Source organism: Delphinapterus leucas, chromosome 5 (genome assembly GCF_059928025.1).
Source record: "Delphinapterus leucas isolate spDelLeu-1000000601 "Yukka" chromosome 5, BTC_Dleu_Yukka2, whole genome shotgun sequence".
Lineage (NCBI taxonomy): Eukaryota > Metazoa > Chordata > Mammalia > Artiodactyla > Monodontidae > Delphinapterus > Delphinapterus leucas.
The window spans coordinates 73,528,316-73,552,679 of NC_143133.1; the positions used below are offsets into that span (position 1 = coordinate 73,528,316).

Below are 24,364 nucleotides of genomic sequence, written 5' to 3' on the forward strand. Positions count from 1 at the left end.
TCTCCTAGAAGCCATTCCCAGAGGCCAGTCTGTGGCCACTCCTCCAGCCCTTCCAGCAAAGTTGTTTTTTTTTTAATTGGGGTATAGCTGTTTTACGATGTTGTGTTAGTTTCTACTGTACAGAGAAGTGGAGCTCTCTGTGCTATACAGCAGGTTCTTATTAGTTATCTATTTTATACGTATTACTGTGTATATGTCAATCCCCTTCCAGAAATGTTGTAGGCACCTAGTTCCCTCATTGAATCCCTTTCTGCTTAAAGCAACTAAAGTGGTCTCTATTATCTGCACTTAAACTCGAATCATTATGAGTGGTGTAATCTTTCTTTTCTCAGGTGCCCCCTTCAGCTAAACAGGAGAAGCCACATAGCATAAGGGACCGGGCATTGAATTTAGGTCAGGTGACCTGGCTTCTAGTTCCACCCCTTTTATTTAATAGCTACATGACCCTGAGCAAGTTCCTTTATACTTCTGTGTCTCAGTTTTCTTATCTTTGACATGAGAGAATACAGTGTCTCTTCTGGCTCTAACATCCTGTGATTATCATTGACCCGGAAGAACGTTAAACACTCATGATGCAGATTGCGGCTCAGCAGTTCACAGTAAGCCAATTACAGACCTGAAACTAGCAAGTCCCTTCCCCCAGGCTCGGATCTTCCTTGGTTTAACCCATTTGGCAGAATGCTCCATGCTGGGCCTGGGATGCAGAGCCATCCACCGAGAGGGACTTGAACCACGGAGGCAAGGGAGGGTGTAACACCAGCAGGATGTAGCTGCATTAGGAAGCTGCTGAGCTGGCAAGCTGGGGGTTACAAAGCCTGGGGCTACTAGAGATCAGGCCAAGCAAAAGGTCAGGAAACTGGAAAATCAGGACAGGACCACGGAGAATTCTAAGGGCAGAGGTCAGTCGCAAGGCAGGGGCGGAAGCCAGGAAGTCTAGCCTGAGGCCAAGGAGTCCACGGTGCATAAAACTGTGGTCCAAGTGAGGAGACAAAGATTTCAGAGTCCAGGTTGAAAGGTAAGATGAGAGTCCTCATCTGCCCTCCACCTGCCTGTTCAAATTCAGCTAACTCAAAGGCTTGCACAGTGTGGAAGCTCAGAAATAGTCGTTGCATCAGATTGACTTAAACTTGGTCTTGGAACAGATGTTTCCAGCCCCAGTGATAAGCAGGAAGTGTTTTCATAAGTGAGCAAATCAGCTGCATTTGGGGAGAATGGCTCTGGCTGACTGAGGACAAAGTACTGAAGTCAATTGAATTCTGGCAAATTGTCTGGGGGGTTGGGGGAGTGTGGGAAGGGAGCTGGACAGGGTGGCATTTGAGCCATAGAAAAGTGGACTTCCAGTGTCCCACCATACTTCAGGGAGAATGAAGGCACACTAACATTAGAGTTTGCCTTAAGAGTTTGCTCTCTGTATGTTTATAATTCTTCTCCATCCCCTCTAGCCCGTATCTACTCTCTAAATACTACCCTTTCTAAATCTGCTCTCAGATAGGTCCTTTCCAGCAAAGAAGCTGATAAATCCGTAAGATACAAATGACTCAACTAATCATTTGTTTCCCTTCCCGGAGGTTGTTGCCTTTTAGTAGGCAAACTAATAGTGATGAATTTACAACATCAGGGAAGTATTGTGGAACAGGAACCAGGGTAATGAGATCTCACCCTGAAGGATATACAGATGATCTTCATTATTCGTGGATTCTGTATTTGTGACTTCACCTACCCACTAAAATTCACAGCCAAATCAATAATTGGCAGGGATTCTGTGGTCATTCACGGACATGCAGAGGGCTGAAAAATGAGTCCCACCCAGATCACAGTAAAACCAGCTCTGCTTTCCTGTTTTAGCTCCCAGACTGTAACAAGGGTCCTTTTCATAATCTATGTATTGATAGTTCCATGTTTTTTGTCCTGATGTGCTTTTCTTGGTGATTTCACTGTTTCATGGCCCCCAAACATGTTGTTGAAGTGCTGCCTAGTGTTCCTAAGCGCCAGAAGGCTGTGACACGCCTTGAGGAGAAAACACGTGTGTTAGACAAGCTTCCTTCAGTCATGAGTTATGGTGCCGTCAGCCATGAGTTCAGTGTGAATGAATCAACAATAGATACATTAAGTAAGGTGTCTTTAAATGGAAACACATAAAACAAGGTTATGTATTGCTTGATTGATGAAAACCTTGTGACCAGAGGCCCCAAGGAAGCTAACTCTGTATTTCCGCAGGAACAACAGTTCAGAATTTGCTACTTCATTGCTCACAGTGACTTTCTGGAGCATAACTACAGCGAATAATGAGAGCGGGCTGTACTTGGTCTATCTCCAAACACTTCCTCATCCTGTCAGTATTACTAGGAGATGCTTACAGGGATCTCCTGCACGATTATTGCAAAGAATTACAATGAAAATATTTGGAAACGTTTTTCAAGATCTTAACCTTTTCACAGGCATCACCTAAAATTCTCATTGACAAGCCATGAATGTGATGGCCCACTTAGGACTGGATGTGCTGTTCCAGAAACTGAGATAAAAAGAAATTCTGCCTGAATTTTTTTACTGTCCTACAGATTTGCGGGATCCCCCGCCCCCAATAGATTCTTGATGTGAGTGTAAAAGTCTTGAAAGAGACTCCTGAGTGATAAATAATGTCACTACAAGTGTTCACATAGTTTCCACATGAAATCCTAAGGAGAAAGCTGGGTCCAGGGCACAGACAGGTGGACAGCGGTTTACAAGGGACTCCTTACTCCCCCTCAGGCAGAGGGTAGAGGGTCTGATTTTGTCACCTACAGAGGGGAATCTTTATTTGGCACTTAGTCTGTTTCTGACCCTTCCGGAATTATCCTGACTGGAATGGGATCCAGATCACACTCTGGAAAGAATAAATTCAAAGGATACCAGGAGACGGCTGCTAATATAGATGCCCGGTAGAGAGTCCTAATTCCTAGGGCACACAGCCTAAGACAAGAAGCCTGTTTGTTTTTAAGCAGTGATACCAGGTAATTTCACTTTCCAAAGCTGTTTAAGCATATTGTGGGGCTTTGAGGGCCTCAAACGTTAGCTGAATTTTGCTCTCCTGGAAGGAAAGGCATTTCAAGATGACATGGAGTCTCTTTTCTCTGCATTTCTCTTTCAGTTAAGTTGTGGTGAATTTCTTCTCGTTGCATTGAAATTCGTGGGACAAAAAGAAGGCGTCCCTCCCCATCATTCACGGCTCTTAAATGCCACAGTTCTGAGCTCTGCATCCCAGACACGCATTTCTCATAGAAAAGAACTGAAAGGCCTCTTGGTGTGGCCTTCCCCAGCCCAGGGGCCCTGAAGCCCAGCCTCCCTCAGGGCCTTCGCGAGCCGCCCAGGCAGCTCGGAGCAGAGCAGTGTGTGTGGCTGAGTCCAGGGAGGAATTTGTGACTGCGGACTGGGGTCAAACGCCTTCCGGTTTTCTACTTAGTGACACGCTTTCTCACACAGAGGTCGAGGGTTGAGGCCTCACAAATGATCCTTCGAGATGAGCTGCTAGAAATGTTTTCTCAACAAGAGTCCTTTTCTTTTCCCTTGAGAGTTTGAACCTCAGACCTTTCAATCCCTCGGCAGAAGCTATAAACCACAAATGTGCTGCATGTTGAAAGATGTGCGAGGGACCGGGACTTTGGTCTTCGCCTCAGCCGACGGCTTGGGCAGCCGGCCCGTGCTGGTGGGGAAAGAAGAGGGGAACCGCTTCCTCCACCACCAGGGAGCCATGAGGACTCCATCAGCTTGGGCTTGCATCCTCAGCAGACCTGCTGCGGACCTCAGGCTGGGCCCAGGCGTGCGTGCCCCTCTCGGCATGCTTGCCGCTGGCCCGCTCCCGTAACGCGTCCTCTGAGAAGCCTGTCCGAGAAGTCTCCTTTGGCCTGTTGCTGTGACACCAAAAACCCCAGCTGCTGCTCCACGGGGAAATGGGGGAGCTAGCACAGCTACAAAGCGATGGGTGGACCAGGAGGGCGGCCACACTTGTGCTTGACCCCAGAGCCAACAGGTGTAGATTCCGGAGGATTTACCATGGTGCAGATTGCCTTCATTCTTTCTTTTCTTTTTAAATTGTTTTTGCAAATATTAGCAAGTGTTAAAATGTAGTGTGTGTGTGTGTGTGTGTGTGTGTGTGTGTGTGTGTGTGTTGGGGTTGGGGTTTTCTTTATTTTGGAAAAGAGAAAAGCCTGGAGAGAGTGCAGGAGGGCAAGTGGAGGTGATGGTGAAGCCAGGTGTTCAGCTGAGCAGGGGAGGGCAATTCCTGTCCTGGGGTAGCTTTCTCCTGATTAGCTCTGGCTGGGGAGGGGGGCGATGGGGCGTGGGGGGATGGTCACAAGTGGGTGAGAGTGGGAAGCAAAAAGCCAGTGCAGGTCCTGAGCCAGTGTCACAAACTCTGTGTTGCTGGATCCGAAGCACCGACCCAGGTCTCTCTCCCCACACCTGGGTCTCTGCGTTGACCGCTCCCCAACTTGCCTTTGCCCCCATCCCCCCAGCTCTCTGCTTTTTGCACCCCCCAGGAAGAGCTGCAGGGTCTCGTTAAGCTTCCTGGCACCTGAAGTTCTCTCCTCACAGCTTCTGTCTTTAATATTTTCTCTCAAAATGCAAATGTCCTCAGGGTGGGACGGCATTTTTAAAATTGTGATTATGGAGATCACGTTATCCAAACACCAAATCAGAATATTTTACAAAGCACTTTTCCTATCTTTTTTTTATTCAATAACTTTTCTTCTAGAAGTTTTTTCTATTATCAAAGCAAGTCATAAATGTCGTAAAAAATGTTTTTAAGTAAAACAAAACTATACAAGGAAATCTACCCCTCCCCGCTATCATCCCCTCCCACCTACTTTGTAGGAAGGATAGCCATGGCTTAGTGTGTGGTGCATCCTTCCAGGTGTTTCTCTGTGTGCGTATACATGTGTGTACGCATGTGTTGTCTTTAACAAAAATGCATTCCACTTTACATACTTCGTTGATACAAGTATCCCTCACTTTTCAAAAGTTCACTTTATGCCACAGATCTTTTACATTAGCACTTAGTTTCCACAACTGAAAGAAATCTGAAGAAGATTTCAGTTTTACAGAAAAAAGAGGAAAAGCGAAAAGAGCATTCTGCACTGGTTTTGCAGCAGACATTACAGAGGCAGCCACAGCCAGCAGAGAGAGTGGACCCGCCAAGCTCCTTCCTGGGAAATACACTCAGCATCTCAGCATCGGCCGCCATAGCTTTGAACTGTGTCTGTGAGCATCTGTGCTTCATCTCAATTGATTCCATGCATCTGTTAGCAAGACGTGTCCTCAGGTAATTGCTTCTTCACTTTAGGCCATTTCAGCTTAGGAAAGGTTTCACAGGAACCTCCGTTTTCAGATAGTGGGGGAAACCTGTATTTGATTTTTTTCACTCACTGCATTGGAAACATCTTTCCAGGAAGAACTTTTTTAATCTTTTTATTTTTCTTTGGCCGCACTGTGCAGCACGTGGCATCTTAGTTCTCCAGCCAGGGATCGAACCCACTCCCCCTGCCTTGGAAACACAGAGTCTTAAGCACCGGACCGCCACGGAAATCCAGGAAGAACATGTTTTAGTCTATTAATATCACATGAAAAATCCTCAAAAGTTAAATTTCACTTAATATAGATTTTACAGATCACCATTGTTTGTGTTATTGTTCTTGATGTTTATCAAACAGAATAAAATTACAGGAAGTCAGGGATTTTCTAGGGCACTTTCTGCTGTGATGGAAACATTTGGTATCACTTTCCAATATGGTAGCTACCACTGAGCTCTTGAAATGGCACTAGTGCTACTGAGGAAATGAATGCTTAACTTACTTAGAATTATTTAGATGCTAAATTAAATAGCTACATGTGGCCCGTGGCTACTGTATTGGACGGTGCATTTCTAGAAAATTTAGGATGAACCCATCATGTGTTCCTAGACGAGTTGTATAGAGGAAGAAACTTTGAAGCCAGACTTCCTGGATTTGAACCCCAATTCCTTCCACGTACCAGCAGTGTGACTTTGCACACTTCACTCAACCTCTCTGGGCCTCAGTTTGCGCATCTGTACAATGAGGGTAATCACAGAAATACCTTATTGTGTTGCTATGAGGATTCAGTGAGTTAATACTTCTAAAGCAGTTGAACAAGTGCTGGAGCATATAATAAGTGCTCAGTAAATATTAGATATATCATTCTTCCCTAAGAATAAAAATGGAAGGGGAAAAAATACTTCAGGAGGGGAGGAGACTGGAGAGAGGAACTTTTGAGTGAATAAAAGGGGCGCTTATTCCCGCAGGAAAGGTGAGTCAACAGTGCAAATAAACCACCGAGGCCTCTTAGTCTGCTGAGACCTGCCTTCAGTGAGAAGAGAGTGAGCAAAAAGTGTGGTCTGGAAAGTGGACTCCTTCAACCACTTATTGAATTCCTCTTTTCCCCAGAGGGCTCCTCCCCGTGGAGCTGCTATGAGCCCTCTGCTCAGCTTGAACGCCCTCCCTCCTCCTCCCCCACCTGGGGCCTGGAGAGACGAAGCCCCGCTCCATGCCTGCCGCCCTGTGGCCTGAGCCTCTGAGCCCAGGTGGCTGCACAGGCTTCCCGGGGCCTGCAGGCAAACAGTGGGCACAGTGTTCCCAGCCCCAGGGAAGTCCCGAAGCAAGTCTTTTTCTCTCAGACCGTTTAAGAGTTTATGGAGGGGCTTCCCTGGTGGTGCAGAGGTTAGGAACCCACCTGCCAATGCAGGGGACATGGGTTCGAGCCCTGGTCCGGGAAGATCCCACATGCCGCGGAGCAACTAAGCCCGTGAGCCACAACTATTGAAGCCCGCGCGCCTAGAGACCATGCTCTGCAACAAGAGAAGCCACAGCAGTGAGAAGCCCACGCATCACAACGAAGAGTAGCCTCCGCTCACGCAACTAGAGAAAGCCCGCGTGCAGCAACAAAGACCCAAAGCAGCCAAAAATAATAAATTAATAAAGAATAATAATGATTATTAAAAAAAAGTTTATGGATTCATTTGGATTGTTAGTCCTTCCCGCCTACACACACACACACACACACACACACACACACACACACACACACACACCCATGTCCAGAATGCCTGGAATGTGTTTCTCTAGTTATTGCCACCTCCTGAAGCACCACTGCAGGCAGCAAGATCAATTGACCTACGTGTCTCTCTAACCCCTGCACAGGGCAGGATTCATGGATGGATGGATGAATGAATGACAGATAATTGAGTGAGTCCCTGAAAACTTTCTAAAATATACGTTCTCTGAACATTAACCTTCTTCTACATTATGAATAGGATTTTAAAATGAGGATTCAATTATTATCAGCCTATAATCCACACTGTGTGGATTATAAAGAATGCCAAAAAACACACCCTTGTTTCGGGAAAAGGTACCACCACCAGCTTGGCCAGAAGGACTCCTGAGTTCAAGTTCCAACTCTGCCTTCCAGCATAGAGCAGCCACTTCCTTTTTGGTAAAAGATGGGAGAGATACAGATGACCTCCAAGATGCCTCAAAACTCACAAATCCTACACCGCCTGGGCTCCCCAGGTAAGACGTCAGGCATAGACCCATCTGGCCACAATTTTCCCAGCCAGGAGGCCACTGGGCTGCCTTTCTCAAGTGTGGCAGGATAATGCTGCTCTTGCTGTCGCCTCTAAAACGACCAGTTATCCCAGGGGCAGAACAGAAAGGTCCATGGCAGTTGTCTTTAGAGAAGCCAAGCCCATCCCTCCAAACACGAGTTACAGCTCCGATCACCTCAGTGGCTTTTGAGGGGGGATTTCCATTCATAAACCCCATTCAGAGGCTTTTTGGAAGCCTTCTGTCCTGGTGCAATGAAGCAGGCTGCCTCTTTTTCCACCAAATGTCCAAAGGGAAATGACATTCACCAAGAATTTGGACAAACTTTTTTAGAAGAAGAAACTGTGTGAAAATTGCACAGATCCTTGTTACTTAAAGCATTTGAGAAGAAAACTGCAGGAAGTGGTAGATTCAGGACATAAAGGACATCATTTGCCTGCCTTATTATCTCATTTTTCAGTGGAGCTGACAGGACAGCTGCCTGTTATTACAGGGCACACCAGGAAGTGTTTAGCTGCCAAACAGAAAAGAACGAGCGAGGGATTAGCAGCCCTGTTCATGCCACACAAATAGAATTCTTGCACCTGGTAGTCATGCAGTTAGATTTATCATCTTCGTAGGGTATGTTACTTAAATCCCATTTACAAAGAAACAAAAGCAACCCAAAAAGGCGCCTTAATGTCATTGTAATTATGATCAGTATTAGTAACCATTTTGCAGCTTTTAGTCTAGATTAAATTAATTGGTGGCGGTTTTCGTTTAATTGCTCTAATCTTTTATTTTGTTTCTGTAATGTTGTAAATTCACTCTTCCGTGTTGCAAATCAAATGCATGCTTAAAAATGAAAGATCGATAACAGTTTAATCCTCCAGAAGGCTGCTATCATTAATGATGTTGTGTAACAATAGCGATCTCTTTGCAAGGTGGTAGATCACCTACAGAAGTGACATTTCAGAGAGAGTCAGTAATCTGCTTCTCAGCTTCATTTTCTAATGCCAGGTGGTGGGGCTGGGGTATGGGGAGCCAGCTCCTTGAGCGGATAGCACAGCGGAGATCCTGAGTGCAGGGCCAGAGAGGCTGCTGGTGGACAACAGAGGCCCTAAATGGTCTGCTTGTTCCCACGAGAGTGAATTCACTTCCCTCATGACAAGCCCCGGCGAGGAATCCAGCAGGAGGAAAAAAATTAGTCTTGGCTCCTGTGAAAACTACCCTTTCGTATGCATGAATCTTTGAATTAATAAAAAAGCTAACCCCTCATGGAGGCTTGTTGCTTAGGATTAGGGTAGAAACTTGAGATGGTTAGATTTTCATTCCTCTTCTGGCATCTCCTAGGGCCTCTCCGTGCCTACCAACCCTTGTTATCAAGAGGAATGAGGCCAAGTCGGGCCCTGTAGGAACTCCTCATAATCTGAGAGCATCCACCCTGCCTGGAGAGCTCGGGAATGTTTAGGATTTCAAGGGGGTATTAGTTCTCCAGGGGGGCAGGAGTCAGGGGCATTCTGGATGGAGGGGACCATACAAAGGGCACACAAAAGGCCTGAGCGGAAGCTGCTGGATGTAGAGCAGGACTAGTATTCAGGGTGGCTGTGGAGGAGTGAAGGGGGAGAAGGCTGGAGCCAGAGGACAGAGGGGCATGGTCTCTGTCCCCCACACGATGGAGAAGAGTAATATGGCATAGGTGGTATTTGTGAAATTTACTCCTGCAGCATGAATTTTAAGGAAAAGAGGTTGAAGAGGAGAAGACTTAGGAGACTCTTAGGATATTCCAAGTAGGAGATGCGGAGGCTGCATAGCAGAGAGCATGGAGAAGAAATAGGTCCCAGAGAGCTTAAGGGTAAAGCTTTGGCAAGACTCCAATTACCAAGTGGACATAAGGAAGAGGGGCTAGATTGTCTCCTTGGGCATGTGGGTGAAGAGTGGTACCATTAATAAAGATGGGGAATTCAGTAGAAGAATGGATTAGGGAATGAGGGAAGAGTTGATTTGTGCCATTCAGGGTATTGTGGGATGTCCATATGGAGGTATCTGCTCTGGAGATGTCTTCAGTACAGAGTATGAGCATTCAGGCACTGTGACCTCGTGTTGAAAGGGAGCTCAGGAAATAGACTTGGTACTTACCCTTAGAGATATTCTGTACTTATCTGAATAGAGAGAGACGTTGAATCCACTGGATTCAATACAGTCACTCAGGGCCTATTTGTAGTGAGACTAAATGCAGGCTGAAAACCAGAGTAAAAGTACACCACTTGTCATGGACTGAATGTTTGTGTATCCTTAAAATTCATATGCTGAAGCTTCATTCCCATTGTGATGATTTTTAGAGTTCAAAATTTGGGGGGGTGATTAGGTCATGAGGATGGAGCCCTCATGAATGAGATTAGTGCCCTTATAAGAAGAGACCTCAGACAGCTCTCTTGCCCCTTCTGCCATGTGAGGACACAGTGAGAAGACAGCTGTCTATAAACCAGGAAGTGGGCTCTCACCAGACATCAAATCTGCCAATGTCTTTATCTTTTATTTCCCAACCTCCAGAACTGTGAGAAATAAGTGCTTGTCCTTTAAGTTACCCAGTCTATGGTATTCTTGTTACAGAAGCCTGAATGGACTCTTTAAATATGGACATAGAAAGAAGAGTCAGCAAGGGAGAGCAGTAGTCAGAAGCCAGGGGAGGATAGAGTTTTCATGAAGAAGGATGCTAGCAACAATGTCATCTACCAGACAGGCCATGTGTTCATGGGAGTTGACAATGAAGAGGTCATGATCATCCTAGCAAGCAGTGTTCTCTTTTGAGGGGGTGGAGGTGGGGTGCTGGTGGGGAAGAGTCAGGACAATAAGTAGAAGTGCTGAATTGTACTAGGATGAAGAGAGGATAGAGGTTGACAGTGTTGAGACTATAAATAGAGACTTTTTTGTTTTTTAAGACTGGGATAAGAAGGAAAGAAACAACCCACAACGAGATACTTATTAATGGAGGATTTTCTTTCTTTTTTAACAGAGAAAACCTGAACCTACGTATGAGCTATAGGAAGGGAACCAGTTGAGAGAGGTTAGTCAGAGGGAAGAGAGCGTGATGAGTCAGAAGCACAGGTGAAACTGTTGGCCTTTTATTCCTGGTACAAACTACTTTTCTCTGTGGTAAGAAGAGGTAGTGTTGGGAAGAGAGTAGCTGAAGAACTTGGTTAATTGTTTCAAGCTGTATTTGCTTATGCTCTTCTCTCTCCTGGAAGGGCTCCCCTTTGTCCCTCTGCCCCATCGCCTCTAAACCAGAATCTGCATCTTTCAAGGCTCCCTTCCCAGGTTCCCTCCACACACATACCAATTCCCTCCACTGTGGTCTGAACCTTGACTTTTCATCTGTTCTCTTCTCATGGGCTAACGTGCTCTACCTTGTATTGTCAAATCAGGATGTACTCTAATTATCAGAGGTTTGGCTCTTTGAGCGGAGGGACTCTCTCTATATTTTGTAATATAAAATGATTTTCATTTTAGCTTAAATATAATGTATTGGAAAGATAAATCTGCCGTGATCAAAGTCAGATATACAAAATTTGAACGATTTTTGCTAAACAGGGCAAGTTATGTAACTTTTTGGAGTATGTTTTCTTGATCAGTAAAGTGGGAATAATAATAATACCTACTTTTTAGGGTTGTTTCAATCATTTAATGAGATAAGGTATATACAGTGTTTAACACTATGCCTTGCATATAGTAAATGCTTAATAAATAAGATATTATTATTATTAGCAAGTAGATAATCTCTGAGACCTATTCTGGTTAAATTCTATGATTCTCTAAAAAAACAAAAAATGGTTCTGAAGAATCTAGGGGCGGGACAGGAATAAAGACGCAGACATAGAGAATGGACTTGAGGACAAAGGGAGGGGGAAGGGTAAGCTGGGACGAAGTGAGAGAGTGGCATGGACTTATATACACTACCAAATGTAAAATAGATAGCTAGTGGGAAGCACCCACATAGCACAGGGAGATCAGCTCGGTGCTTTGTGACCAGCTAGAGGGGTGGGATAGGGAGGGTGGGAGAGAGACGCAAGAGGGAGGAGATATGGGGATATATGTATATGTATAGCTGATTCACTTTGTTATACAGCAGAAATTAACACACCATTGTAAAGCAATTATGCTCCAATAAAGATGTTAAAAAAATTAAAAAATAAATTCTATGATTCTTTCTCCACTAGTACAGGCAGACCTTACCTATAAAATATGCACACGTTTGATAATACACTATAGCCATGAAGCTAGGGTAAAACCTACACTTAAAATTTAAAGTACGGGGACTTCCCTGGTGGTGCAGTGGTTAAGACTCCATCCTCCCAATGCAGGGGGCCCGGGTTCAAGCCCTGATCAGGGAACTAGATCCCACATGCGTGCCACAACTAAGAGTTCACATGCCACAACTAAGGAGCCCGCGAGCCACAACTAAGACCTGGCACAACCAAATAAATAAATAAAATAAATAATAATAAAACAATTAAAGTAGGGGGACTTCTCTGGCAGTTCAGTGGTTAAGACTCCACACTTCCGATGCAGGGGGCATGGGTTCGATCCCTGGTCGGGGAACTAAGATCCCGTAATCCACGTGGCATGGCCAAAGAAATAAAAAATTAAAGTAGGAAAAAAAGTCAGAACCTGAAAAACTGAGAAAGCAACCTTTCCATATACCTTTCTGTAAACATTTCTACTGTAATTAGCAGTATTATAGTTCATTCACTTGTTCGCTACACAAATACTTTTTTGAGCACTTAGGATGTATGAAATGTTCTGGAAGAAGCCACAGGGAAATACAGGATGAATAAAACGCAAGCTTTGCTCTGAGGTACTCTGGGGTGGGGGAAATAAATAAGTATATACAAATTACAGTAGTATGTGATATAAGAAGGTACCCAAGGAGAAACTAGGAAAAGCTTCAGGAAGAAGGGGGCAGAGGGGGCAACAACAGTGACAATGAATTCTGCACGAAGTACATCGATCTAGAAGCAAAAGCCTTCCGAGGTTGCCTTTCACCATACTGCATTAAGAAAACACATGCTGTTTTCATGGGCTTCCTTCTCTCCTTAGCTACAATTCTTCCAAAAGGTGGGGAAAAGGACATACCTCTCAACATTGAGCACCCAGTGGGGCTTCAGCCAATTTCAAGTGACTTTTGTTATGAAGCCAGCTGGATTTATCAAGCCCTCAGGGGCAAAGCGATTACTGTAGGAAGGGTTGAGGATGAATCTTTTTTCCTCTTTTTTTTAAATCCTCAGAAGAGCCAACAGAATCAAAGTCTGAAAGAGAGGTGTTTTTGGCAGTCCGTGGAGGCCCAAGGCTTCCTTGAATTTGGATATCTAGCTGGCTCCCTGACATCACCATCAGCGGCGAGGCACCCTCATACCCAAGGAAAATACTCCTCAGAATGCCAAGCATCACTTTTAAAACAGAATTTTCCAAATCATTTGCAACTTGTAATACAGGCTTGAGCTCTTGGCTTTTTGAGAAGGAAAAGTGAGCAAACTGTGATTCTAATCGGTGGCATGGGTCAGTAGACATCATGGAAGAACTTCAGCTTTTGCTTCACTGGCTGTCTTTCGTCTTCTGTTGTCATGGATTTCTGGGTGAGAGGAGGAGGGGACTTGAGACAAATGCTTGGTGGTGGCAGTGACTGCAGGGGGACCACCGTAGGGGCTACGTGTGCAGTCTGTTGGCCAGTTATCTACAGATGGTATATGAAAGTATTTCTCCTGTGAGCTTGAAGGTTATGGCTTTGAAAGTCTTAGCGCAAGAGCAGTGTCCCACACTTACCAAAAAAACATGCCTTTGGCTTTAAAACGTCTTAACTTATCAGATACTGGTGACAATTTAAATTATTTATGTTAACATGAGTTTTTGGTGTCCTTAGTGGAAGCTTTAGAGCATAATGAAGGCTATTTGCAGAGTCCTTGGGGTTTTTAATGAATATGAAATTTATTAAAGGAAGAAATTTTAAGTAATTCTAAAACTGTTTTCCTTAAACCTAAAGTTCAATGTAGAAACCTTATTATTCTATTTATAAGTCAAGTAAATTTTAACCATTAGTTTCAAGAGGATTAAAGCTCTGTCAACTAAAGCTGCAGGAATTAAATTCTCCTAAACAGTCTCATTTAAATACTCAATTAATTAAATTCCATTAGAAATTTGAAGCTGCATTATACATTTAATATAGTGGATCTTTTTTAGCGCTTCAAATGCTTCTAAGCAAAACGTTCTCAAATACTTACATGACTTTAGCAAAATGTAACTAGAGTAATCTCCAGTTCTTTTAAACCAAAATGGTTTAGAACCTTAGTCAGTAGGTTTTTAAAGTTCTCTTTATACATTTTAGCTAATAATTACGAATTACACTCTTTAAATTGGGACTGCAATTCTCTAACAGGTTAAATCCTCCCTTACAAATATTTGAAATACCAAACAACACACATCATCCTCAAGATTATAAAACTCTCTTCCTGAACTTACGCAAAAATGCTAACCCTGTGGATTCGACTTACTTCACTACCTATTTAACTCTAAATCTTAACAGGATTAAAAGTCCCATTAAGAAAACAATTATACCATCCCCAAACAAGTAGAGATCACCACTCTAGTGGAGTGAGCGTTCACATTGGCTGCAGGTTTGGGGCCAAGGCATGAGATTTTATTCTGTGACAATGACAAGCAACACGGTGAACTGTTTTGAGGATGGTGGTCTCTCTCAGCTTCAAGATACATCATCACCTGGTTTATCTATAATTCAGATCCCGCCCATTTGCTCACCACTTTATTGGCTAGAATAGTTTATTTGTTCCTGATTCTATTCTATTCTTTTTTCTTTTTCTTTTTTTTGGGGTGGTGGTGGTGGTGGTGGTGGTGCTGTGTGGCTTATTGGACCTTAGTTCCCTGACCAAGGATTGAACCCAGGCCCTTGGCAGTGAAAGCACCATGTCCTAACCACTGGACCACCAGGGAATTCCCTCCTGATTCTCCTCTGAATGTTTTTCTGTTCTTCCATTTTGACCAGGCCATGACCCTTATAAATATATAAGCGACGTCCGTTAAAATTCTGCACATTTCCCTTGCCTTGTCTGGCTGTGCCTATCACTTGATCAAAGTGATGGCTCCAAACCAAACTGTTCCTCTTCGAATGACCCACCTTATCTCAAAAGATGAGGGAAGTTTGACATAGGCTTTCTTCATTTTCCCTTTAGGTTCAACTCAGATAGAAGTAGTTTTCTTTGTTCCCAAAGAGCTCCACCCAAGTTCAGACACAGCAGACCAAGTGAAGTGACAAGTGGCTCTCTTTAATAGCACTGCCTCTCAAACTCTGACGTGTATATGAATCACCTGGGATTTCATTCAAGTGCAGATTCTGATGCAATAGGTATGGGCTGAGGCCCAAGGTTCTTCATTTCTAGCAACCTCTGGTGATGCTGGTACTGCTGGTCTTCAGAGCACGGTGAATAGAACTTGAATAGTTCATGGTATTTGAGCTGTAGGGTCAATCTGGCCCCCATTTCTATAAATCATGCATAGCAAACATCTAGTTTTCCCTCACTAAAGTCCTTCTGTCATGGGTCCTCAGCTTTTTCACACACACACACACACACACACACACACACACACACACACAGTCTTCTCTCTGCCCCTTTTCAAACCTGCCTGTGAGAATATAATGCTTTAGCCACTTTAAAAGTACTTGCGGGCTTCCCTGGTGGCACAGTGGTTGAGAGTTCACCTGACGATGCAGGGGACACGGGTTCGTGCCCCGGTCTGGGAAGATCCCACATGCCGCTGAGAGGCTGGGCCCGTGAGCCATGGCCACTGAGCCTGCGCGTCCGGAGCCTGTGCTCCGCAACGGGAGAGGCCACAACAGTGAGAGGCCCGCGTACCGCAAAAAAAAAAAAAAAAAGTACTTGCTATGCAGAGCTGGAAAGATGGCTGTAGAGAGAGAAGACACCTTTTAGCTATGTATTAACAATAATAGTTTCCATTTATTGTGTGCTAACAACATGCCAGTCACTAGAACTATTTGTCTCATATAATATAATCCTATGAAAAATGTATTATTATTTACATTTTAAAGGAAGAGGAAATTGAGGCTCAGAAGTTTAAGTAACTTGCCTCAAGTCAAAGAGCTAGTACATGACAGAGCGTGGCAGCTGGTCAGTCTCTGAAGGTCATCCCACCGGGCTGGCCTTCTGACCAATGTTGACTAACAGAATGACTAAGAGAAGTGACTTCCAAGCTTTGGCATCAGGAAGGCTCGCAGCTTTTGCTCTAGGCTTTTTGGAACACTGCTACTATGTGAACAAAATCAGGCTTGCCTCCTTGGGGATGAGAGACTTCATGGAGAGAAAGGCCCAGTTATCCCAGTCAAACCAGACACATGAAGCCAGTGAGACTATCTGGGACGAGCCACCTCCCAGCCAATCTGCCAGCTGACTACGACATGGAAGTAAGGCCAGCCAACACCACGTGGGCCACAGATGAGCCATCCCAGCTGAGCCCTGCCTAAATTGCCAGCACATAGACTTGTGAGTAAATAAGTAGGTGCTGTTTTAAGCCACTAAAACATGGGGTGGTTGGAACTTCCCCGGTCGTCCAGTGGTTAAGACTCTGCCTTCTGGGGGAGACGTGGGTTCAATCCCTGGTCAGGGAACCAAGATCCCACATGACATGGTGTGGCCAGAAATTTTTAAATAAATAAATAAAACAGGGGGTGGTTTGTCATGCAACAATAGAAAACTGAGCCAAGATTTGAATTCCAAGGATGTCTGATTCTAAACCTCTTCTGAGCCCAAAGCCATGACCCTCCAAACCCTAACTTGATGCTCCATGACTGGTTTGGGACCTGCTTGTTCCTCTCTGAGTTTCAGCTCTAAGTCTAGTCACTCCTGATTTTCCTGTGCCCCCTCCACCCCCCACCCTTGAGTTGACTGCCTTACCTTCTTTCCCTAGGGTTCCAGTCCCCCTTCCAGACTGCCCTTTCTGCTCTTCTTTGAGCTATCTTCTTGGTAATCTTTATGTGAGGTCCAAGTGCTTGTCCTCCTTTGACTCCCTAGGCCAGTGTTTAAAGTTTAGTGAGCTTAAAAATCTTTGGAAGGTTTTGTTAAAAATGCAGATTCTGGTCCAGGTAATCTAGGATAGGACCTGAGATGCTGCATTCCACATAAGTCCCCAGAGGATGCTGATGCTGCTTGCCCAAGGATCACACTTTGAGTAACAAGGCTCTAGGCTACTCTGTGAAGCAACTATCTCCTGCTCCCCCATTCACATAAATAATAATGATCATAGCTGATGCGGGTCATGGCTAGACTCTTCAGCCCAATAAGGAGCCTCAACTGTGCACTTACCAGTGACCTTCTCTCCTGAACACAGAGAAATGTGAAGTCATGTGTCACTACGAACTCACCATGCTTAACCCAGGGAACAATGTAAAAGAGAAGAAAGAATAAAATATAAAAATTCCATTTTCAAGGCATTCACTCAATGTAAGTATTTACCAAGCACCTATGCCAAACACTGTATGATAATATCTAGATAGGAAGACCTATCCTCTTTTGGGGACCTGGACTAGCTAAACAAATACTATTTTATAATGAAACTTTCTTTCTTTAATCACCAGTCTCTTTAATTAGTTGAAGCCTGTGGGCTTTAACTATAATGCTGGCTGATGCAATATGATTGTAATACAGCAATTGGAGTGTAGGAGCCAATGTTGTGTTTGAAATATAATAGTTAGCGTTTAGTTGTCTGTATGTAGTGGAATGATGTGTCTTTAAATGTGTGTACCTGGGCAGACCAACCCCTTTCTTAATAAGATCAGAGACACACACAGGTGACCCTGTAAATAAGGCCAGGTAGTTGTCTTATTTGAGCCCCTTCAGTCTTTCTTTAGAGAGACCAGGCTCCCAAAAGAGCATGCCCTGGGGCTCCCTACATAGATGCTGCCACACACTGTTTGGCATAGGTATTTAGAAAATATTTGTTGTATTATTGAGTGAATGCCTTAAAAAATGAAATCTTTATCTTATATCCCTTTTCCTCTTTTACCTGCTGAGGCCTCCTAAGACGAGTGCTATCTCTCCCCTGACTAGATAAAGGACCTAGTTTCCCTAGGGACCAGTCAGATGAAAGGACAACCCCATCTTCCTCTGGCATGGAGTGCTGAACTGTAATTCTTCTCTCTCCAGCCAGGGATCCACCTCCTTTCTTTTCCTCTAGGCTTCTTTCTGAGGAAGCTGAATGGGATTAAATCTTGCTTTGGGTTACCCATCCTTGGGTTTGCAGTGCAAAGGCCTACTTCTGGAACTCTAAACCTTTAGTTAGCTTAAGATAGGTAGGCCTTGAAGAAGCAAAGTGTGAGACAGACACAGTCCTTCCCTTCTCGATAGCCTAGTGAGAGATCAAGACAAGTACATGGACACTAAAGAGATACACACTACAACGGGGAACATACGGTGTTACCATAGGAGCGCTTAGGAAGGACACCCACCCCAGGCTTGGGAATGGGGGTGGTGATGGAAACAGGAAAGACTTTCCTAAAATGATGTCACCTGAGCTGGGTATTAAAGAATGAGTAACACTGAGCTAAGCAAAAAGAATGGGAAGGGTAGCAAGGGCACCTGGAGGAGAATAACCATTGTGTAAAAGAAGTTCAAACAAATCATAGAATCAAACTCAAATACAAGTGTCAATGCAATTGTAGGTGTGGATAGAAATTCAGTAGCACAACCTGGGCTGAAGATAGATTTGAGGATGTCCCTGGGGCCTTTTTATTTTAAACTAGTTATGTCTTATCACTGCTTACAGAAAATATAATAGAAAATGCAAAACATTCTATTTCTTAGTATTTGGAGTTTTGCTCCATTCTTTACAATTTTGCTCACTACCAGAAAGTGAACTCCATATTGGAAAGCTTCCCTGGAGAATATGTGGTAATTGAACAAAGCTGGGCTGACCTTTCCCTTTGCTGCACAAAGAAAGGATTTGCTAAGATAATGAATAGAGTAACCAAAAGTAGGGGATGTATTTAATCCACTTCAAGGACACTTTTTTTTTCAACATTTTATAAGCACACTATGTGCAAATGATGCTATGTATTAAGTTAAAAATCAGCCTCATCTAGTCATCAAAGCAAGTCGTGGCTTAACATCTACCGGGAAACACTCAGGCATTATAAAAATGAACTTGAATTTAATTACATAATGCAGTATTTCATAAGTACTTTCGTTAAAACTTTGTATGAATTCAGCCTGATCTCCTTCTAACTTATCTGACCTATGAGGTTTCACCAAATTTGATAGATGCTTAAATGTCTGTGATTGATTTGTATTTTTCTTAGCCTTGAATATGGGAAAAAGAGTTTCTAAATTCTTCTAATATTATCAGTTTAAGCAGGACTATAATCAAAATAAGTTCATTTATTAATACAAAATCTAGGTCCAGACTCTTTATCCAACACTCTTACAGAAAATTATTAGTAAAACAATTTTTTAAAGTTCAGCAATGAGTATCAACGCATCATAAAATGTTGAGCTCAAAAGTAGCTAAGAAATTTTTCAAACTCAAAGTCCTCTCTTTATACTGAAATAACGAATGTCCAGAGAGATGAAGTGATTGCCCGTAAATCCACAACTTAGTTAAAATGCCAGTATAGGTTAACCTTCTCTTGTCTGCAATTCTGAAATCTCATAGGCTCTTAAAGACAAAAGTTATTTGCTTTGTTATTTTAGTGCCCAAACTTATCGAACAGCAAAGTCTGGCCTGAGCTTACATGAGGCTACGTATACCACTTAATATGAATATTCATATATTTCACTGAAGAAATACAAGTGTATTTGATTATGAAAAGACTTCCAAGACCTCCACGGAGATGTAAATGCACTAGATAACCTTTCTCCAATCTGAAGAATTCTGGATTATGAAACATATCTGGCCTCAGAGGTTTTGCATAAGATATTATGGACTCCTAACAACAGCTATTTATCGTTGAGTACCTGATTTGCGCCAGAGACTGTCCTAAGATTTTAGATGCGTTTTCATAATCTTAATTGGACACATTCCATTCTGACCCCACCTCCCATTTTCCCAGATCACTCCTTCTAGTACCCCTATTCCTCCAATCCTTCTAAACTATGGGGATTTCTAATCCATTTGATCCTTCCCTCTTTTTACTTGAGGTCCTATCTTCTCTGCTTACTTGGCTTAGATTCTCTGGTCATTATCAAGTTGTACTTACTCACTTCAGAACCCTTGAAGTCCCTTGCCTCTTTCTCACTTTGTCGCACTTGCTTAGCAAAACCACCACCCTGGCAAAACCCAACTCTTTGCCTGTACCGGAACAGCTGAGTATGCCTGGTAAAAGACTCAACTGCTGATTGGCCTCATTTTGAGTCTGTGATCGTTAACCATTAAGTGGGCCCTTACTGCTGCCTGGTATTTGTCATATGTTCCCCCAGTCCATTCACTCTCCTGTTCTCCCAGAGGACAAGTTCATACCTTCCTCTCTCCCCTTTGTCTCAGCTGATTACTTTGCTTCCTACTTCTCTAAGACATTTGAGAGAACCAGAGAAAACCCCCAGAGACTTCCACAGCCACATCTACCCACCTACCGACAGCTGCATGCCTGTTCTCTGCCTCTTTGCCTGTTACCATAGAAGAATTCAATTCTCTGTGCGTCCACATAGACACAGTTACTTTTCTCCCCCTCCAAGCCACTGTAGCTGCTTTTCCTTTTTTTTTTTTTTTTTTGATTTATAACAACATGAATTTATTATCTCGATGTTCAGGAAGACTGAAATCAGTTCCACGGGGCTAACGTCAAGAAGTTGGCAGGGTTTGTTCTTTCATAACTAGAATCTGTTTCCTTGACTTTTTCAGCTTCTACTGGCCACCAACATTTCTTGGCTTGTGGCCCCTTCTTCTGTCTTCAAAGTGCATCACAGTAGCTTCTTTATTCTTTGCTCTCAAACATACCTGGCGCACTCCGGCCCTCTGGCCTTTGAACTGGCTTCCCTTTGCCGAGACCATTCTGTCTCTAGATACCCAGAGGGCTTACACCCTAACCACTCTAATTTTTTGCTCAAGCATCACCTTCTCAGAGACCCACTCTGTCTACTCTTGTCTACCCTCTATAAAATTGCAAGCCACTCCCACCCTCCCATATCCCCCAACACTGCCTTTGGATCTCTTACCCTGCACTACTATTCTCTTAGCACATAGAACTTCTAACATATCATATGTTTATTTTACTATGTTTATGGCTTTTGTTTGCCTTCCATCTCCCTACCCTTGCTAGACAACAAGGATCACAAAGTCAAAGATCTTTATTCTGTTCATATATCCCAAACATGTTGAATTACATCCACCACAAATAAACCACCATCCAGTGCCACAGCATTGTATTATGTCCCATTGGGGTACTTGACAGTTTGGTAGCTTTGATCTAAGATCAGAGGCTACCCATTTACTTTCTTACTCCAGAAGGAAACAGGCTGAAAGCCAGTCAAAGGGATTGGTTTTCATTCATGTATCCACTCATTCATTCAACGTATATTTGTTGAGCACCAACGTACTGAGTCTACACTGAGTGAGGATTTTTGATTTGGATGCAGCCAGTAAGCCCAATTTCTCCCTTGATCCCTAAGGGAAAAAAAATGCCCCCATCATTTTTGGAACTAAATTCACAGATGAAAGATGATCTTTTCTCTAACTGCATCAGAACTAATGGCCCTGCCCTCAGCCTAGGAAGAGCCCCCTGTCTTAGCCCCTGACCTGAGGCCTCCTTTCCAAGGAAAGTGAAAAGGCTAGTCTGTGGGGACCAGGCCCAGTGCATCTGCTGAGTTACATGGCTGACGGCTTGCTCATTCTGAATAGCCTGTGCTGGAATTTGGAAGGAATGTGTGCAGTGCTCAATATGAAGCTCAGTTTGGCTTCAGGGACCATTTTAATTAAATTATCTCTAGGAGAAACACTCAAGCTGTTTAAGCCTAAACAATAGGTACTTGTTCTCATTCCTAATAGGAGCCGCATTGTGCAGAGTTCTCTTGGTGAGCTGAGGACAATATACCACCAGATATTTAAGGCTGGCCCTGTCCTCTTGTTCCTTCTCCCCATTCTCTGCTGCTCTCTCCTCATGCAGAGTGCAGGGGCTTTCAGAGAAGAGGGATGCAGACCCTGTGAGATGTACATGTCTGGACTCTACATAAATGCACTCTAGTGTTTCATTGACTTCCTTAGCTTATCTATGTTTTGCATTTCAGTTGTGGACAAGTCATACTGCCTTGCTCTACATGGTCTGCATTTCCAGGAAAAAGGGTCCCATTCTTAGTGACCCTTGCTGTTCCCCTAAAGGAATAGGTGTCGCTATTTTTCTATTACATTCTCCCCTGCCCCATTTTCTCCTACTGGTCCCTTGTTTTCAAGAATTCCAGGTTAACTTTTCTTTTAAAATAATATATACCCTGCCTCATTGCAAAACAAACAAAACACAAACAAAAAAAGATTTCATCTGGCTCATTTGTTCTATTCTGTTCTTTTTAAAACTGCAGTGCAAGGAAGTAAAGTAAATCAATATCTCCCCTACCTCAATCTCTAACAGCCAGCCATGCCCCATAACCTTGTCACTTAGAAAAAGGAGTGTGGGAAGCTGGGGGGGAGGGGAGTGGTCCCTGTACCCTCCAAATTCACTCTTCAGAGCTGTGTATTATCTTTCAGGGTGCATCTCTTTGTAGAAAAGCCTTGGTATTGTGGGCTTTCTTATTCCAATCAAAAGTGAGGATGTTTAAGGCCTTTCTGTGCCGTACTAATAAGCCCTCCTCCCTGAGCCTTCCCTCTTAGAGCTTGATTTACTCTCAGCAGAGCCATAAATGGCCTCTTCTTTGGTGTCTCTCCCAGAACCCAGTGGACACTGGATGTGGCACACAGCAGGAGCCCTAAAGGCAGTAGACTGATTGACAATGGCAGCATTAAGCGTCACAGGGGCTGGATTTGCTGGAATAAATGTAAAATAATGACCAGAGCTTGTCAAGTTAGCTTCACACAATAATACAACCGGTGTTGGAAGAGATGGCCAAAGCTCAGGCCATGGCCTAAACAGGTCCCATTCAGCTTTCACTATCCCAAGTTATTATTTAGCAAGTAGGACTTGGTCAGCAGTATCAGTAGTTAACTTCACTATTCTTGAACTGAAGTGAAAAGTAATAAATGACACTCAGGATTATTTTAAACCTGTGTTTTGTATATTCTAATTCATGGGCAAATATTAGAGAAAAGAAGGTAAAAAGGCTTATCTTCCATTGTTACTTAAAGGAATAAAAAAATTTTGTTGTAATTAAAATCTCATGACTAATTGTTAAAATCTGTTTCTTTCTTTCTTTTCTTTTCTGGGATGACCCATTCCCAACCTATTTGGTTAAAAACTATTGCATTGTTTCGAACATATGGTAAAATTCAAAATCTTTTCAAAATCATTTGTTTACAGATAACAATCAAGTGGGTAGATCAAAAGCAATTGACCAATTTTTAAAGTTTTCCTAATCTGTCTTGGTACCATTTATTTTTGTACCCTAACATTGTTGACTAGAACACTATCAACATCTACAGGTAAGGAAGCAGAGACCTAGTAAAAGTTAAACAGCAAAAGTGAACATGGTAACAGATTAGATTGAGACAACCCTAAATTCATGAACTGCTAGATTTTATTTTAGCCCATGAGCTGTTTCCTAAGATTAACTATCTAGGATACAAAAGAGTTTCCATATTTAAAAACAAATTTTGACTAAGGGAAAAGAGATGAGGTAAATAAGAGTAGTAATCAGACTCTGTTTTCCACCTTTAAACGCTTAGTAAAGTTTACTGGGCACACACACATCCTTAAAATAGGAAATACATTTAAATTAAGACTAAATTTCATTGTTTCACTCACTTGAAAAATTAAAAAAAAACAATTTGGAGAAATATAAACATTATTCTGTGTTTGGAAAAGAGAATTGCACCCTTGGGACTATCCTCTAACCTCTGCTTTAGACAAACACAAAAAGGATAGAAATGTTTATGCTGCTTTTCTGTGTTGTTCCTCATAGGATTGTCTATGTGTGGTCTAAAATCAGAGACTTAATGTATTTTCAAAGTAGACTCAAGCCTTTGTCTCATCTCTCTTTACATCACATAATACTATGTTACCTTTCACCAGCTACATCAGGGAAGTATATATGTTTATTTAAATCAAGCCAAATACTCAAGTATGTGGGAGATTTCTATGACAGTGTCTCTATTTTTTGTTTTGGCCTATATTGATGATTTACTGATGAGCTTCTTTACTGATGTTTATTCAAAGATACTATCATCCTTCTTTTCATTCTGAAGGAGTTTGGAGACTATTATTTTTTTAACAGTGTAGGTGAAAAGAGTGACAAACCTTCTCAAAGAAATGAGGTAATGAAACAGAGACACAGATGTAGAGAACAAACATATGGACACCAAAGGGGGAAAGCAGGGGGTGGGATGAACTGGGAGATTGGGATTGACATATATACACTAATACGTATAAAACGGATAACTATTAAGAACCTGCTGTATAGCACAGGGAACTCTAAAAAAGCAAAGCAAAACAAAACAAAACCAAAAAACTCCTGGGGATTAAGGTGTGAATATCTTTAAGGACCATTATTCTGCCTATCACAGGTTCTGACCTTAGGTTCTCAGGCAAAGCGGGGATGCAGACCCAGTTCCAGGTTAAAAAAAAAAGAAAGAAAGAAAAA

General features: G+C 43.0%; 1 protein-coding gene across 1 annotated transcript in view; it reads right to left on the reverse strand.

Annotated features, from left to right (window-relative positions):
• Positions 1-24,364, reverse strand: part of CHIC2 (cysteine rich hydrophobic domain 2) — a 133,941-nt gene that overhangs the window by 44,279 nt on the left and 65,298 nt on the right. The window lies entirely within an intron of this gene.